Here is an 18505-nt window from a genome sequence, read left to right as displayed (position 1 = left end):
GCACTTAACCATCAATAGTGTGGTTATTTTTTGGCCATATACTACATCAGGGGCAAGCTGTCATCAAGTGCATTTAACCATCAATAGTGTGGTTATTTTTTGGCCATATACTACATCAGGGGCAAGTTGAGCCTGTCACCCAGCGCCTAAAAAAATAGGCCTCACATTTATATTCATCCAAATCTGTCATTACTGTTTTAGCTGGTCAAGTTATTTAGTGTCCGTCAAAGCACAGTTTTTGTTCTGGGTTGAAATACAATTCCCAATTTTGCAATTCTCAAAATTAGTGGTTTCTGCTGTATCAGGCCTACTTTAAATCTATCCCTAAAAGGGTATATTAGATTCAAGGTGCTGATAGGGTAATTCTCAAGAACTTCACATACACGCTACAGTGCAGATCCAAGTCTAATTCTGTCCGTAAATGTATACCTGTCACCCAGCGCCTAAAAAATAGGCCTTACATTTATATTCATCCAAATCTGTCATTACTGTTTTAGCTGGTCAAGTAATTTAGTGTCCGTCAAAGCACAGTTTTTGTTCTGGGTTGAAAAACAATTCCCAATTTTGCAATTCTCAAAATTAGTGGTTTCTGCTGTATCAGGCCTACTTTAAATCTATCCCTAAAAGGGTATATTAGATTCAAGGTGCTGATAGGGTAATTCTCAAGAACTTCACACACACGCTACAGTGCAGATCCAAGTCTAATTCTGTGATTAAACGTATACCTGTCACCCAGCGCCTAAAAAATAGGCCTCACATTTATATTCATCCAAATCCGTCATTACTGTTTTAGCTGGTCAAGTTATTTAGTGTCCGTCAAAGCACAGTTTTTGTTCTGGGTTGAAATACAATTCCCAATTTTGCAATTCTCAAAATTAGTGGTTTCTGCTGTATCAGGCCTACTTTAAATCTATCCCTAAAAGGGTATATTAGATTCAAGGTGCTGATAGGGTAATTCTCAAGAACTTCACACACACGCTACAGTGCAGATCCAAGTCTAATTCTGTGATTAAACGTATACCTGTCACCCAGCGCCTAAAAAATAGGCCTCACATTTATATTCATCCAAATCTGTCATTACTGTTTTAGCTGGTCAAGTTATTTAGTGTCCGTCAAAGCACAGTTTTTGTTCTGGGTTGAAATACAATTCCCAATTTTGCAATTCTCTAAATTAGTGGTTTCTGCTGTATCAGGCCTACTTTAAATCTATCCCTAAAAGGGTATATAAGATTCAAGGTGCAGATAGGGTTACCGTATATTCCGGCGTATAAGACGACCGGGCGTATAAGACGACCCCCAACTTTTCCATTTAAAATAAAGGTTTTGGGCTATACTCGTCGTATAAGACTACCCCTGAATGCCCAGCCCTCCCTGTCTTTAAGACGAGCTTCTCCAGTTCAGGGAACTGACTGGGAACTGTGGATGGCACTGTTATGAGGAGGAGGATCTGTGAATGGCACTGTTATGGGGAGGGGGATCTGTGGATGGCATTGTTATGGGGAGGGGGATCAGTGGATGACACTGATATGGGGGGGATCTATGGATGACACTATATAGCATCTTATCCTATATGTGTCATCCACAGATCTACCCCATGACAGTGTCATCCACTGATCCCCCTCCCCATAACAATGCCATCCACAGATCCCCCCTAAACAGTGCCATCCACAGATTCCCCTCCTCATAACAGTGCCATCCACAGATCCCCCCTAAACAGTGCCATCCACAGATCCCCCCCTAAACAGTGCCATCCACAGATCCCACTCCCCTAAACAGTGCCATCCACAGATCCCCCCTAAACAGTGCCTCCACAGATCCCCCCTAAACAGTGCCATCCACAGATCCCCCCCTAAACAGTGCCATCCACAGATCCCCCTCCCCGACGCTCACAGGAGTACATTTATAAACTGTAATCCGTAACTTTAAAGGGACACTGACAGGCCTTCTGAGCATAATTAGCTCTTTATATGCCCCCCTAGGTCTTATAATAAGTTCCCAATTCATATAAGTATTATCCCTGTGCGCATTATAAAACATTAAAAATAATCTTTATAATCACCTGTCCTTTCTGCCCAAGGGGCGTTCTTTGTGCCGCATTTGTGCCCAGCCGCGTCCCAACTGCCGGATCCTTAGACACGCCCATATCTTAGTATTCACTTGGCGCAATGTGATCCCAGCGAACGAGGGTGCCAGGCGCATGCGCAGGATCTCCGAATGTCGGGGACTGGAAAATACCGCCCAGCGAAGTGAATACTAATGAGATGGGCGTGTCTAAGGATCCGGCAGTTGGGACGCGGCTGGGCACAAATGCGGCACAAAGAACGCCCCTTGGGCAGAAAGGACAGGTGATTATAAAGATTATTTTTAACGTTTTATAATGCGCACAGGGATAATACTTATATGAGTTGGGAACTTTTTATAAGACCTAGGGGCGCATATAAAGAGCTAATTATGCTCAGAAGGCCTGTCAGTGTCCCTTTAACTTTAATTATCGCTCATCTCTTTACTAGGATACCTTACTCTCAGCTCCGGTAACAGCAGGCAGTGCGGGCGGCGCTCACTCACTGACGTCATGTGCCTGCGCCGCCTAGTGGGAGGAGCAGACATGTGACATCAGTGAGTGAGCGCCGCCCGCACTGCCTGCTGTTATCGGAGCTGAGAGTAAGGTATCCTAGTAAAGAGATGAGCGATAATTAAAGTTAAAGTTACTGATTATGGTTTATAAATGTACTCCTGTGAGCGGCGGGGCCCTGTATATTCTAACCCCCAGGCAAGCGTCCCCGTCACCATGGGGTTAGAATATACCATCGGATCTGAGTATACCCGGCGTATAAGACGACCCCCGACTTTTGAAAATAATTTCTAGTGTTAGAAAGTCGTCTTATACGCCGGAATATACGGTATTCTCAATAACTTCACACACACGCTACTGTGCAATTCCAAGTCTAATTCTGTGTGTAAACGTATACCTGTCACCCAGCGCCTAAAAAATAGGCCTCAAATTTATATTCATCCAAATCTGTCATTATTGCTGTAGCTGTTCAAGTTATTTAGTGTCCGTCAAAGCACAGTTTTTGTTCCGGGTTGAAATACAATTCCCAATTTTGCAATTCTCTAAATTAGTGGTTTCTGCTGTATCAGGCCTACTTTAAATCTATCCCTAAAAGGGTATATAGGATTCAAGGTGCAGATAGGGTTATTCTCAATAACTTCACACACACGCTACAGTGCAATTCCAAGTCTAATTCTGTCCGTAAACGTATACCTGTCATCCAGCGCCTAAATACTAGGCCTCAAATTTATATTTAGCTAAATCTGTTGTTACTGCTGTGCCTTTATTAGTGTTATACGGTACCTAAATAGATAGCCAGATAGTGTTAGGTGTCTGTAAAAAAAGGCCTGAATTTGAATTCAATACATTGGGCCAAATAATATTTTTCTTATTGTGGTGAACGGTAACAATGAGGAAAACATCTAGTAAGGGACGCGGACGCGGACATGGTCGTGGTGGTGTTAGTGGACCCTCTGGTGCTGGGAGAGGACGTGGCCGTTCTGCCACAGCCACACGTCCTAGTGTACCAACTACCTCAGGTCCCAGTAGCCGCAAGAATTTACAGCCATATTTGCTGGGACCCAATGCCGTTCTAAGGATGGTAAGGCCTGAGCAGGTACAGGCATTAGTCAATTGGGTGGCCGACAGTGGATCCAGCACATTCACATTATCTCCCACCCAGTCTTCTGCAGAAAGCGCACAGATGGCGCATGAAAACCAAGCCTATCAGTCTGTCACATCACCCCCATGCATATCAGGGAAACTGTCTGAGCCTCAAGTTATGCAGCAGTCTCTTATGCTGTTTGAAGACTCTGCTGTCAGGGTTTCCCAAGGGCATCCACCTAGCCCTTCCCCAGCGGTGGAAGACATAGAATGCACTAACGCACAGCCACTTATGTTTCCTGATGATGAGGACATGGGAATACCACCTCAGCACGTCTCTGATGATGACGAAACACAGGTTCCAAATGCTGCGTCTTTCTGCAGTGTGCAGACTGAACAGGAGGTCAGGGATGAAGACGATGCAGGGGACGATGAGGTCCTAAACCCCACATGGAATGAAATTCGCGCCACTGACTTTCACAGTTCGGAGGAAGAGGCAGTGATGAGACCGAGCCAACAGCGTAGCAAAAGACAAAGAGGGAGCAGTGGTTTGCACGCTGTGCCATCAGAGCCTGAAGCGAGGCATTAACGTTCTGAACCTTAGCACAACCTGCATGACCAGGCACCTGCATGCAAAGCATGAACTGCAGTGGAGTAAACACCTTAAAAACAAGGAAGTCACTCAGGCTCCCCCTGCTACCTCTTCTGCTGCTGCCACCTCGGCCTCTTCTGCTGCTGCCGCCTCGGCCTCTTCCTCCGCCTCTGGAGGAACGTTGGCACCTGCCGCCCAGCAAACTTGGGATGTACCACCAACACCACCACCTGCCTCACCAAGCATCTCAACCATGTGACACGGCAGCGTTCAGATTTCCATCTCACAAACATTTGAGAGAAAGCGTAAATTCCCACCTAGCCATTCTCGATCCCTGGCCCTAAATGCCAGCATTTCTAAACTACTGGCCTATGAAATGCTGTCATTCAGGCTGGTGGACACACACAGCTTCAAACAGCTCATGTCGCTTGCTGTCCCACAGTATATTGTTCCCAGCCGCCACTACTTCTCCAAGAGAGCCGTGCCTTCCCTGCACAACCAAGTATCCGATAAAATCAAGTGTGCACTGCGCAACGCCATCTGTGGCAAGGTCCACCTAACCACAGATATGTGGACCAGTAAGCACGGCCAGGGACGCTATATCTCCCTAACTGCACACTGGGTAAATGTAGTGGCGGCTGGGCCCCAGGCGGAGAGCTGTTTGGCGCACGTCCTTCCGCCGCCAAGGATCGCAGGGCAACATTCTTTGCCTCCTGTCTCCTCCTCCTCCTACTCAGCTTCCTCCTCCTCTTCCTCCACCTGCTCATCCAGTCAGCCACACACCTTCACCACCAACTTCAGCACAGCCCGGGGTAAACGTCAGCAGGCCATTCTGAAACTCATATGTTTGGGGGACAGGCCCCACACCGAACAGGAGTTGTGGCGGGGTATAGAACAACAGACCGATGAGTGGTTGCTGCTGGTGAGCCTCAAGCCCGGCCTGGTGGTGTGCGTTAATGGGCGAAATCTCGTTGCAGCTCTGGGACTAGCCGGTTTGACGCACATCCCTTGCCTGGCGCATGTGCTGAATTTGGTGGTGCAGAAGTTCATTCGCAACTACCCTGACATGTCAGAGCTGCTGCATAAAGTGCGGGCCGTCTGCTCGCGCTTCCAGCGTTCACATCATCCCGCTGCTCACCTGTCTGCGCTACAGCGTAACTTCGGCCTTCCCGCTCACCGCCTCATATGCGACGTGCCCACCAGGTGGAACTCCACCTTGCACATGCTGGACAGACTGTGCGAGCAGCAGCAGGCCATAGTGGAGTTTCAGCTGCAGCACGCACGGGTCAGTCGCACTGCGAAACAGCACCACTTCACCACCAATGACTGGGCCTCCATGCGAGACCTGTGTGCCCTGTTGCGCTGTTTCGAGTACTCCACCAACATGGCCAGTGGCGATGACGCAGTTATCAGCGTTACAATACCACTTCTATGTCTCCTTGAGAAAACACTTAGGGCGATGATGGAAGAGGAGGTGGCCCAGGAGGAAGAGGGGTGATTTTTAGCACTTTCAGGCCAGTCTCTTCGAAGTGACTCAGAGGGAGGTTTTTTGCAACAGCAGAGGCTAGGTACAAATGTGGCCAGACAGGGCCCACTACTGGAGGACGAGGAGGACGAGGATGAGGAGGAGGTGGAGGAGGATGAGGATGAAGCAGGTTCACAGCGGGCTGGCACCCAACGCAGCTCGGGCCCATCACTGGTGCGTGGCTGGGGGGAAACACAGGACGATGATGATACGCCTCCCACAGAGGACAGCTTGTCCTTACCTCTGGGCAGCCTGGCACACATGAGCGACTACATGCTGCAGTGCCTGCGCAACGACAGCAGAGTTGCCCACATTTTAACGTGTGCGGACTACTGGGTTGCCACCCTGCTGGATCCCCGGTACAAAGACAATGTGCCCACCTTACTTCCTACACTGGAGCGTGATAGGAAGATGCGCGAGTACAAGCGCACGTTGGTAGACGCGCTACTGAGAGCATTCCCAAATGTCACAGGGGAACCAGTGGAATCCCAAGGCGAAGGCAGAGGAGGAGCAAGAGGTCGCCAACGCAGCTGTGTCACGGCCAGCTCCTCTGAGGGCAGGGTTAGCATGGCAGAGATGTGGAAAAGTTTTGTCACCACGCCACAGCTAACTGCACCACCACCTGATACGGAACGTGTTAACAGGAGGCAATATTTCAATAACATGGTGGAACAGTACCTGTGCACACCTCTCCACGTACTGACTGATGGTTCGGCCCCATTCAACTTCTGTGTCTCCAAATTGTCCACGTGGCCAGAGCTAGCCTTTTATGCCTTGGAGGTGCTGGCCTGCCCGGCGGCCAGCGTTTTGTCTGAACGTGTATTCAGCACGGCAGGGGGCGTCATTACAGACAAACGCAGCCGCCTGTCTACAGCCAATGTGGACAAGCTGACGTTCATAAAAATGAACCAGGCATGGATCCCACAGGACCTGTCCATCCCTTGTGCAGATTAGACATAAACTACCTCCCCTTAACAATATATTATTGTACTCCAGGGCACTTCCTCATTCAATCCTATTTTTATTTTCATTTTACCATTATATTGCGGGGCAACCCAAAGTTGAATGAACCTCTCCTCTGTCTGGGTGCCGGGGCCTAAAAATATCTGACAGTGGCCTGTTCCAGTGGTGGGTGACGTGAAGCCTGATTCTCTGCTGACATGAAGCCTGAATCTCTGTTATGGGACCTCTCTCCTCTGCCTGGGTGCCTGGGCCTAAATATGTGACAGTGGACTGTTCCAGTGGTGGGTGACGTGAAGCCTGATTCTCTGCTATGACATGAAGACTGATTCTCTGCTGACATGAAGCCTGAATCTCTGTTATGGGACCTCTCTCCTCTGCCTGGGTGCCTGGGCCTAAATATGTGACAGTGGCCTGTTCCAGTGGTGGGTGACGTGAAGCCTGATTCTCTGCTATGACATGAAGACTGATTCTCTGCTGACATGAAGCCTGAATCTCTGTTATGGGACCGACATCTCGGTAATCCGGGACGATCTAAACAAAATGAGGCAGCGAGTTAAAGAGTACGAAACTCTGACCACAGAACTGCAAAAAGAAGCCAGTCAGATTAAAAAAAGGATGGCAACAGTAGAGAGCGATAATAAGGCACTGAAGGAAAAAATGGCGGATCTGGAGGACAGATCCCGGAGAGACAATCTTAAATTAGTGGGTTTCCCGGAAGGAGCAGAAAAAGACGACCCCACAAGTTTCATACAAAAATGGCTGTCAAATAATGTAACAGCCACAGGAGCGGCCGTAGCACTCACAGTGGAGAAAGCACATCGCATCCCAACAAGAAAACCTCCACCAGGGCTAGCACCAAGGCCTTTGTTAATTAAAATTACCTCCTCAAGGGATCGGGATTATATTCTTAGGTGGAAAAGAGAGATACAAACAGTGAAATACAATGACGTTAATATAGAGATATACCCGGACTTCTCTAAAGTTACGCAAGATAAAAGAAGAGAATATAAGGATGTCAAAAAGAGACTTATACAAGCCCAACTAAAATACTCCATGATGTACCCTGCGAAACTACGGGTTATCTACTGTATAAAGAAACCGTTCAATTCTTCTCCAACCCAAGTGATGCAGTTGATTGGATGGACTCTCAGGGCATTAAATAATCTGCCCATGGTTGCGGTGGGGGGGGAGCTAGGGGGGACAGCGGCGGGGGGAGGGGGGGATAGTCTATAGTTAGAGACCTATGAGCCGCTGTCACAACCAGACAGCTGAGAAGCTCTGACAGGAGCCGTCCAGATCCTCCTCCTTGAGTTTCTTTGTTTTGATTTCTGTTCCTCACCTCGTTACTCTATCTCAGCTGTCATGCAGTCGGACTGATCACTTCCTTTAAATTCCTCCCCATAAGGCAGTTGGGTGCGGCTGATACAACTTCCTGGAGTGTGTGTGCATGCTGTTCCCAGTTCCCAGTTCCCAGCTCCCAGCTCCCAGTTCCCTGTCTACAGTCGTTTGCAAGATAAGTTCTGTTTATGTATTTATGATTTTCTGTTTTCTGGATCCAGGTGACCCTGACTCCCTCCGTGTCTGTGTAGGGAGCCGGTGGTCGTGTCCCCTCACTATTGTAGGGCCTTCAGGTCTAAAGATAGCCGAGGCACGTGGATATGCGCCCATCCACCTTTGGGGTGGTCGCATAGGCTGAGCAATAAGGGAGAGCGGCAGGTCGATTGCAGGGGTCTCCCTTTTGTTCCTTAGTTGTGGATCCAGTAAGTCATTGTTTGTATTGTTTTATCTTGTTTCCTGTACACCATCCGTGACATTATCAGCCGCCGAAACCGTCTCAAGCATGGATCCGGTTACACTTTTGGCTGAACGCTTTCAGGGTCTTGCTTTGGAGGTAGCTGATCTCCGTAAGACTTTTTCTCAGTTTCAAGTGACCGGTTCAGCTTGCGTTCATGGAGTTTGTGCTGAGCCTAAGATTTCGCTCCCGGATACGTTTTCCGGGGGTAGTGAGAATTTTGTACGTTTTAGAGAGGCTTGCAAACTCCATTTTCGCCTTCTTCCCCATTCTTCCGGTGATGAAGAACGAAGGGTGGGCATCATTATATCGCTGCTCAGGGGTAATGCTCAGTCCTGGGCCTTTTCGCTGCCGGAGGGGGCACGGCCCCTCCGTTCAGTGGATGAATTCTTTTTAGCCCTGGGTCAGATATATGATGATCCGGATCGTATTGCTCTGGCTGAGTCTAGACTACGTCTGTTATGCCAGGGTAAACAATCCGCAGAGACATACTGCTCAGAATTTCGGAGATGGGCAGCAGATACGGGTTGGAATGATGCTGCACTCCGAAGTCAATTTTGCTATGGTCTTTCAGAGGGATTGAGAGATGCATTTGCCTTTCATGAAAGACCTACCTCCTTGAATTCTGCTATGTCTCAGGCTGTTCGTATTGACAGGCGTCTTAGAGAGAGAGGAGAGATCTCTCCTTCCTGTCATACTCAGTCCCGGGACAGTGCAGCGGTGTCATTCTGTGCACAGGGGTCTCAGTCGCTGTCAGCCCCTTCTGAGCAGGAGCCCATGCAGCTGGGGTTGATTGCCTCTGACAATAGAAGATTCAGCCCGCAGGGGAGGGTTTGCTTTTGTTGTGGAGGTATAAATCATCTGGCAAATGTTTGTCCCTCTAGGAGATTCAGGCAGTTTTCTGGGAGTAATAAAGAGACAAAAAGGAAGAAATCTTTTAAGAATGTTCCGTCTGTTACTATTGGCAGGGTTGAGGCGGAAATTGAAGGTTTTCCTTTTGCTTGTAGTTCCCGTTTTGTCCTGCCTGCTAGGGTGGCGCTAGAGAGCAAAAGCATTTTTTGTGAGATTTTTGTGGATAGTGGAGCAGCTGTCAACCTCATTGATAAACAATTTGCAATAACTCATGGTTTCCAGGTATGCACTTTGGGAAAAGATATTCCTGTTTTTGCTATTGATTCAGCTCCACTTTCTCAGAGATCATTAAAGGGCATAGTTCACAATATCCGTTTAATTGTGAGTGATGCTCATGTTGAGGATGTGTCATGTTTCGTCGTTAGCAGTTTGCCTACTCCTCTAGTGTTGGGGCTACCCTGGCTCACTAAACATAACCCCACCATTGATTGGCAAGCGAGGCAAATAAATGGTTGGAATAACTTTTGCAGAGAGAATTGCCTCATAACATCTATTTCTGAGGTTTCTACTAAAACTGTACCACCTTTCCTCTCTGAATTTTTGGATGTTTTCTCTGAGTGGAGTTCAGGGTTTACCTCCGCACAGGGAGTATGATTGCCCTATTGATCTCATCCCAGGTGCCAAGCTGCCTAAATCTCGTTTATACAATCTTTCCCAACCTGAGAGGGTCGCTATGCGTGCTTATATCTCTGAGAGTCTGAGAAAAGGACACATACGACCCTCGAAGTCACCTGTTGCCGCTGGTTTTTTCTTTGTTAAGAAAAAAGATGGTTCTTTAAGACCTTGTCTGGATTTCAGGGAGCTGAACAGTGTCACAATTTGTGACCCTTATCCGCTTCCTCTAATCCCGGATTTGTTTAACCAGGTTGTTGGGGCGAAAGTCTTTTCCAAATTAGACCTAAGAGGGGCATACAACCTGGTTAGGGTCAGAGAAGGAGACGAATGGAAGACGGCTTTCAATACCCCTGAGAGCCATTTTGAGAATTTAGTTATGCCTTTTGGTTTGATGAATGCCCCAGCCGTTTTTCAGCATTTCGTCAACAGCATTTTTTATCATTTAATGGGAAAATTTGTATTAGTGTATTTGGATGACATTTTGATTTTTTCTCCTGATTTCAAGACTCATAAGGAACACTTATGTCAGGTCTTACTCATCCTGCGGGAGAATAAATTATACGCGAAACTGGAAAAATGTGTGTTTGCGGTTCCAGAGATCCAATTTCTGGGGTTTCTTGTCTCCGCTTCTGGTTTTCGCATGGACCCCGAGAAGGTTCGCGCTGTGCTTGAGTGGGAGCTTCCTGAGAATCAGAAGGCGCTGATGCGTTTTTTGGGCTTTGCTAATTATTACAGGAAATTTATTTTGAATTATTCCTCTGTTGTTAAACCACTCACGGATATGACCAGAAAGGGGGTAGATTTTTCTTCCTGGTCGGTAGAGGCGCGTAAGGCCTTTTCTAATATCAAGGAGAGTTTTGCTTCCGCTCCCATCCTAGTACAACCTGATATTTCTTTACCCTTCATAGTTGAGGTTGATGCTTCTGAGGTAGGGGTGGGTGCGGTCTTGTCTCAGGGTTCCTCTCCTGCCAAATGGCAACCGTGTGCCTTTTTCTCAAAGAAGCTCTCCTCCGCAGAGAGAAATTATGATGTGGGAGATAGGGAATTGTTGGCCATCAAGTTGGCTTTTGAGGAATGGCGCCATTGGCTAGAGGGAGCCAGACACCCTATTACCGTGTTTACTGACCATAAAAATCTGGCCTACTTGGAGTCAGCCAAGCGTCTGAACCCGAGACAGGCCAGATGGTCTTTGTTCTTTTCAAGGTTTAATTTTGTTGTTACGTTCCGCCCTGGGGTTAAGAATGTGAAGGCAGATGCCCTGTCACGTTGTTTCCCGGGAGGTGGGAATTTTGAAGACCCGGGTCCCATTTTAGCTGAAGGTGTGGTGGTCTCTGCTCTTTTTCCTGAATTGGAGGCAGAGGTGCAGGCAGCCCAGTCAGAAGCTCCTGATCTTTGTCCTCCTGGGAGGTTGTTTGTGCCTCTCGCTTTGAGACACAAGATTTTTAAAGAACAACACGATACGGTCCTTGCTGGGCACCCGGGGACAAGAGCCACACTGGATCTCATTGCCCGGAGATTCTGGTGGCCTGCGCTTCGTAAGTCGGTTGAGGGTTTTGTGGCAGCTTGCGAGACTTGCGCTCGTGCCAAGGTCCCTCATTCACGGCCATCAGGTCCTCTCCTTCCTTTGCCCATTCCTTCCCGTCCTTGGACACATCTGTCCATGGACTTCATAACGGACTTGCCTCGTTCCTCGGGGAAGTCTGTGATTCTGGTGGTGGTGGACCGTTTTAGCAAAATGGTGCATTTTATCCCTTTTCCTGGTTTGCCCAATGCTAAGACGCTGGCGCAGGCATTTGTTGACCACATTGTCAAATTGCATGGGATTCCTTCAGACATAGTCTCTGATAGGGGCACGCAGTTTGTTTCCAGATTCTGGAAGGCTTTCTGTTCTCGCTTGGGGGTTCGCTTGTCATTCTCTTCTGCTTTCCATCCGCAGTCGAATGGCCAGACAGAGCGTGTCAATCAGAATCTGGAGACATATCTGCGCTGTTTTGTGGCGGAGAATCAGGAGGATTGGTGTTCTTTTTTGTCCCTTGCTGAGTTTGCTTTGAATAACCGTCGTCAGGAGTCCTCTGATAGGTCGCCATTTTTTGGTGCATATGGGTTTCATCCGCAGTTTGGGACTTTCTCTGGAGAGGGCTCTTCTGGTTTGCCTGATGAGGACAGATTCTCCTCGTCTTTGTCATCTATTTGGCAAAAGATTCAGGATAATCTAAAGAACATGAGTGAGAGATATAGGCGTGTGGCGGATAGGAGACGTGTGCCTGGTCCGGACCTGAATGTTGATGATTTGGTGTGGCTGTCTACCAAGAATATCAAATTGAAGGTTCCCTCCTGGAAGTTGGGTCCTAGGTTTATTGGGCCTTACAAGATCCTCTCTGTCATCAATCCTGTTGCCTACCGTCTTGATCTTCCTCAGACTTGGAAGATCCATAATGTTTTTCATAAGTCCTTATTGAAACCTTATGTTCAACCTATTGTACCCTCGCCTTTGCCTCCTCCTCCGATTATTGTTGATGGAAATCTTGAATTTCAGGTCTCTAGGATTGTGGATTCTCGTCTTGTCCGCGGTTCCCTCCAGTACCTCGTTCATTGGGAGGGTTATGGTCCTGAGGAGAGGATGTGGGTCCCAGTGACGGACATTAAGGCCTCTCGTCTCATCAGGGCTTTCCATAGGTCCCATCCTGAGAAGGTGGGCCCTTAGTGTCCGGAGTCCACTCCTAGAGGGAGGGGTACTGTCACAACCAGACAGCTGAGAAGCTCTGACAGTGATGCAGTTGATTGGATGGACTCTCAGGGCATTAAATATTCTGCCCATGGTTGCGGTGGGGGGGAGCTAGGGGGGACAGCGGCGGGGGGAGGGGGGGATAGTCTATAGTTAGAGACCTATGAGCCGCTGTCACAACCAGACAGCTGAGAAGCTCTGACAGGAGCCGTCCAGATCCTCCTCCTTGAGTTTCTTTGTTTTGATTTCTGTTCCTCACCTCGTTACTCTATCTCAGCTATCATGCAGTCGGACTGATCACTTCCTTTAAATTCCTCCCCATAAGGCAGTTGGGTGCGGCTGATACAACTTCCTGGAGTGTGTGTGCATGCTGTTCCCAGTTCCCAGTTCCCAGTTCCCAGTTCCCAGTTCCCAGTTCCCAGTTCCCAGCTCCCAGCTCCCAGCTCCCAGCTCCCAGCTCCCAGCTCCCAGCTCCCAGCTCCCAGCTCCCAGCTCCCAGCTCCCAGCTCCCAGTTCCCAGTTCCCTGTCTACAGTCGTTTGCAAGATAAGTTCTGTTTATGTATTTATGATTTTCTGTTTTCTGGATCCAGGTGACCCTGACTCCCTCCGTGTCTGTGTAGGGAGCCGGTGGTCGTGTCCCCTCACTATTGTAGGGCCTTCAGGTCTAAAGATAGCCGAGGCACGTGGATATGCGCCCATCCACCTTTGGGGTGGTCGCATAGGCTGAGCAATAAGGGAGAGTGGCAGGTCGATTGCAGGGGTCTCCCTTTTGTTCCTTAGTTGTGGATCCAGTAAGTCATTGTTTGTATTGTTTTATCTTGTTTCCTGTACACCATCCGTGACAGCCGCAGTTTGCGACTCGCGGGTCAGAATGGGATTGGGGTTTGGGGGGTAGGGGGAGGGGGTTTCTTTCCGCGGGGAACTGTCGGGGTGTTGAGGATGTATTGTTGGGGGTTCCCCTGTTCTTCCGCCCAGTGCTGCCTCATTACTAAAAAATGTCCAGAATATTGACATGGAATATCCGCGGCTTTGCGGATAAAATTAAGAGATGCGTAGTGTTCGATTTGGTCTCTAGACATCTACCAGCAATAGTGGCCCTGCTGGAAACACATCTTACATGTGAAAAAGTAGCAGCGCTGGGTGGAAGGAGATGGGCCTCTCATGAATACCATTCATGTTACTCTTCATACTCTAGGGGAATTAGTGTTTATATTCATAGACAGGTAGACTATGACCCAATAGAACAGTTAATTGATCAAGAGGGCCGGTACATTTTTCTGCACTGTCATTGGCAGGGGCAAAGGAGAATTATTGCGTTTATATACATTCCACCCCCTTTTACAACTACCGTATTATGCAAATTGATGGATTATATTGCAGCACGAGAGGAGTGCACGGTGCTGGTGATGGGCGATTTCAACTCGGTCATGGACATTAAAAAAGATAGGATTTCCACCATAACTAATTATGAATTAAATTCAGGTTCAAGTACAGTACTATCTAGAATTTGGACAGAGATGGCATTGGTTGATATATGGCGATCTCTTTATGGAAATAAGCAAGCATTTTCATGTTTCAGTAACACATATAGGTCTATGTCTCGAGTTGATCTGACCCCCGCCAGCCCCGGGCTTATTAATAGGGTTAAAAAAATGAACTATGAGTGTCACGGTGTCTCCGACCACAGTCCGGTGATGGTAATACTGGACAGTCCTAATAAACCAAATCCAAATAGAACTTTTAAACTCAACCCCCACTGGATGACATTAATAAGGGATCTGGATAAGATTAATGAAGAAATAAAGCTCTTCTGGAGTGAAAACGTTAACTCAACACACATCCATATGGTTTGGGACTCGCTTAAGGCATACCTTCGGGGTACATATTCACATGAAATCAGGAAACAGAAAAATGTCTTTGCCCAAACTCAAAAAGAAATAGAAGGGATGCTTAACCAAATAATGAACGAGATCAGCCATGTAAATACCCCAGAAAAACAACTTCAACTAAAAAAAGCACAAGATGAATATAAACAATATCTATATAAAAAAGCTCAGAATAAAATGTTCTTCTCAGGGTTGAGAAGCTTTAGCGAGTCCGGCAAACCAATCAGATTATTATCCATGATAGTACAAAATCAAAGGGGGAGCAATAATATTATTGGAATTAGGACAGAGGCAGGAAACATCTTACGAGACCCTGACGACATTCTAAGGGAATTTACCCGATACTTCTCGACGTTATATCAAGCCGGGTCTAAAAATCAGGGAGGAAAAATAGATCAATATCTAGAGAATATTAAGATCCCTGAATTTGACCAACAAGATATTGACTGGCTGAATAGACCTATTCAACTGACCGAGCTACAGATTAAGTTGCAATCTATCAAGGGTAATACATCCCCAGGGGTGGATGGCTTCCCATTCGAATTATACCGGAAACATGAGGGAATCATCCTTCCCCAAATGCTGGAGGTACTAAACCAATCTTTCATTAATGGGTTCCCTACCACCCTCATGGATGGAAGCAACCATCTCACTAATCCCCAAAAGAGGGAAAGATCCGCTGTCAGTCACTTCCTACCGCCCCATCTCTCTGTTGAACACAGACTATAAAATTCTTGCCAAATTGTTAGCCAATAGATTAAAAACTGTCATTCACAAAGTCATCCATGCAGATCAAACTGGGTTCATTCCCAAAAGGAACATACAGGACAACGTAAGGAGGGCCTTCCTGAACATCCAGATGGGGGAGGGGGGGACTGCTCCATCCTGTCCCTGGACGCCGCTAAGGCCTTTGACAGGGTGGAGTGGCCCTTCCTCTGGAGGGTAATGTCGCGGGTGAAAATAGGCAAATATTTCTCCAGATGGGTTCGCATTTTGTATCAAAACCCGGTATCTAGGGTCCGAATTAATGGTGAATACTCTGCCCCCTTTCCCCTGACCCGAGGAACACGCCAGGGTTGTCCCCTCTCCCCCTTGCTCTTCTCGCTGTTCCTGGAGCCAATTGCATGCAAAATTAGAACAGACGGGGAAATATCGGGCTTTGGGTGCGAGGGAGAAGCTGACAAAATAAGTTTATACGCGGACGATATGCTGCTTTTTCTGGGGAGGGGGTATATGAACTTGCCCAGGGTTATGGAAAGTCTGGATGAGTTTGGATGCCTATCTGGATATGAGATAAACTGGGAGAAATCAAAATTTCTCCCATTAAGACATCCGGTCCCACTGGGCCATAATTTTCGGGTTAGTATACTGACCCCAGCAGATTCTTTACTATATCTGGGTATCCAGATAGGGACCAAACTGGAACATTATACGAAACTGAACATACTCCCAATAATAGATAGAGTTAAGGAAAAAATTAGAACATGGCTTAAACTCCCCTTGTCACAAATTAACCGCATAGCACTAATAAAAATGACACTACTACAAATGTTACTATATGTATTTAATGCTAGCCCGATTACGATAGAAGATAAGTTTTTCAATAAGTTAGAGACTCTCTTCAATGAACTGATATGGGGCCGCAAGCGAGTTAGAATTAAGATACGGTATCTGTATAAAGAAGAGGGGGGAATGTCCATCCCTTTTCTAAAAGGATATTATTTAGCTGCCCAATTGAGATGGTGTGTGAGGAAAGAATAAATGCATTCGGTCTTTTTGGGGAGCACTGTAGACCATGGTCGGACCTTTTTCACATTCTCGAAACTGGCATTTTTAAGAAGAAAACAATAATAAATCCGTTTAGTAGAATGCTTGGTTATATCTGGCAACAAATTAGAGACATGGTGGGTGCATCTGAAGCAGTTCAGTACACCCCATTGTGGGGGAACGCACATTTACCACAAGTTATGCAATTGGGTGACGTTGAATATTGGGAAAAATATGGGATATATTTAATCGCACAAGTTTTTTATGAAGGACAGATTAAGCCCCTAAATTAAATTTTATTAGACACTAAATTAGGATTTATAGATAAATTTCGATATGAACAACTACGTCACGCTATATATTACACGGAGAATAAGAATTACTTAAATATTGTAAGGAACACTTTTTTAGATCTTTGTCAAGATATGACAGTCAACACCTCTATATCACACATCTACGCTAAGTTAAAATATGAACACACGAAAATGATCACATTTAGGGGTGAGGTTAAATGGGAAAGAGACCTACAAAAGGGGGAACCCATTTTGTGGAACATTGTGTACAGAAACATTAAAAGATCAACTGTGTCACCCGCCCATGCATGGATTCTTTTGAAAATCATACACCGTCTCTATTATACACCAGCATTACTGCATATTATTTATAAAGACAGGAAACAGAATTGCTATAAATGTAATAAAGATATAGGAGATTATAAACATCTGCTGTGGGAATGCCCAGGGATAAATGAATATTGGATTAAAATATTCCGGAAATTGCAGGATTGCTCCTCTATGAAGTATCAGGCATGTATTGACTACGCTATCCTGGGAATATTCCCAGAGATCGATAAAAATAAAACTGAGCAGATCCTTTGGTTTCGGGGCATTGCACTGGCTAAAATAATAATTGTTAAACACTGGGGCACCATGAAACACCCTAGTTTTCAGGAGTGGATGGAGCCGATGAATAGGGTTAAGCAGTATGAACATATTCTAGCTCAAACAGCGGGGAAAAAGGTGGCCTGGTTGCGGATTTGGGGTAACTGGAAACAATGACAGTCGATGTAGATACGGCAGCTCCGCGGAAAGAAAAGGGGGGTGGAGGGAGGGATAGGGAGGCTAAAAAATAAAGAAAAAACCAAAGGGAAATTCTGTATAAGACAAGATGAATTTATTATTGTATTCTATTCTATTGTTTTGCGACATTGAAATGGAAAACTGTCGATTTTTTTATCTTTTGGAAAATAAAATATATTTAAAAAAAAAATAAAAATACCTCCCCTTAACCATATATTATTGTACTCCAGGGCACTTCCTCATTCAATCCTATTTTTATTTTCATTTTACCATTATATTGCGGGGCAACCCAAAGTTGAATGAACCTCTCCTCTGTCTGGGTGTCGGGGCCTAAAAATATCTGACAGTAGCCTGTTCCAGTGGTGGGTGACATGAAGCCTGATTCTCTGCTATGGCATGAAGACTGATTCTCTGCTGAGTCGCTGACATGAAGCCTGAATCTCTGTTATGGGACCTCTCTCCTCTGTCTGGGTGCCGGGGCCTAAATTATATGACAATGGAATGTTCCAATGTTGGGTGACGTGAAGCATGATTCTCTGCTATGACATGAAGACTGATTCTCTGCTGACATGAAGTAAGATTCTCTGCTATGGGACCTCTCTCCACTGCCTGGGTGCCTGGGCCTAAATATGTGACAATGGACTGTTCCAGTGGTGGGTGACGTGAAGCCTGATTCTCTGCTATGACATGAAGACTGATTCTCTGCTGACATGAACCCTGAATCTCTGTTATGGGACCTCTCTCCTCTGTCTGGGTGCCGGGGCCTAAAAATATCTGACAGTGGCCTGTTCCAGTGGTGGGTGACATGAAGCCTGATTCTCTGCTATGACATGAAGACTGATTCTCTGCTGAGTCGCTGACATGAACCCTGAATCTCTGTTATGGGACCTCTCTCCTCTGTCTGGGTGTCGGGGCCTAAATTATATGACAATGGACTGTTCCAATGTTGGATGACGTGAATTATGATTCTCTGCTTTGACATGAAGACTGATT

This window comes from Bufo bufo, chromosome 3 (genome assembly GCF_905171765.1).
Source record: "Bufo bufo chromosome 3, aBufBuf1.1, whole genome shotgun sequence".
Lineage (NCBI taxonomy): Eukaryota > Metazoa > Chordata > Amphibia > Anura > Bufonidae > Bufo > Bufo bufo.
Note: the sequence above shows the minus strand (reverse complement) of the source record.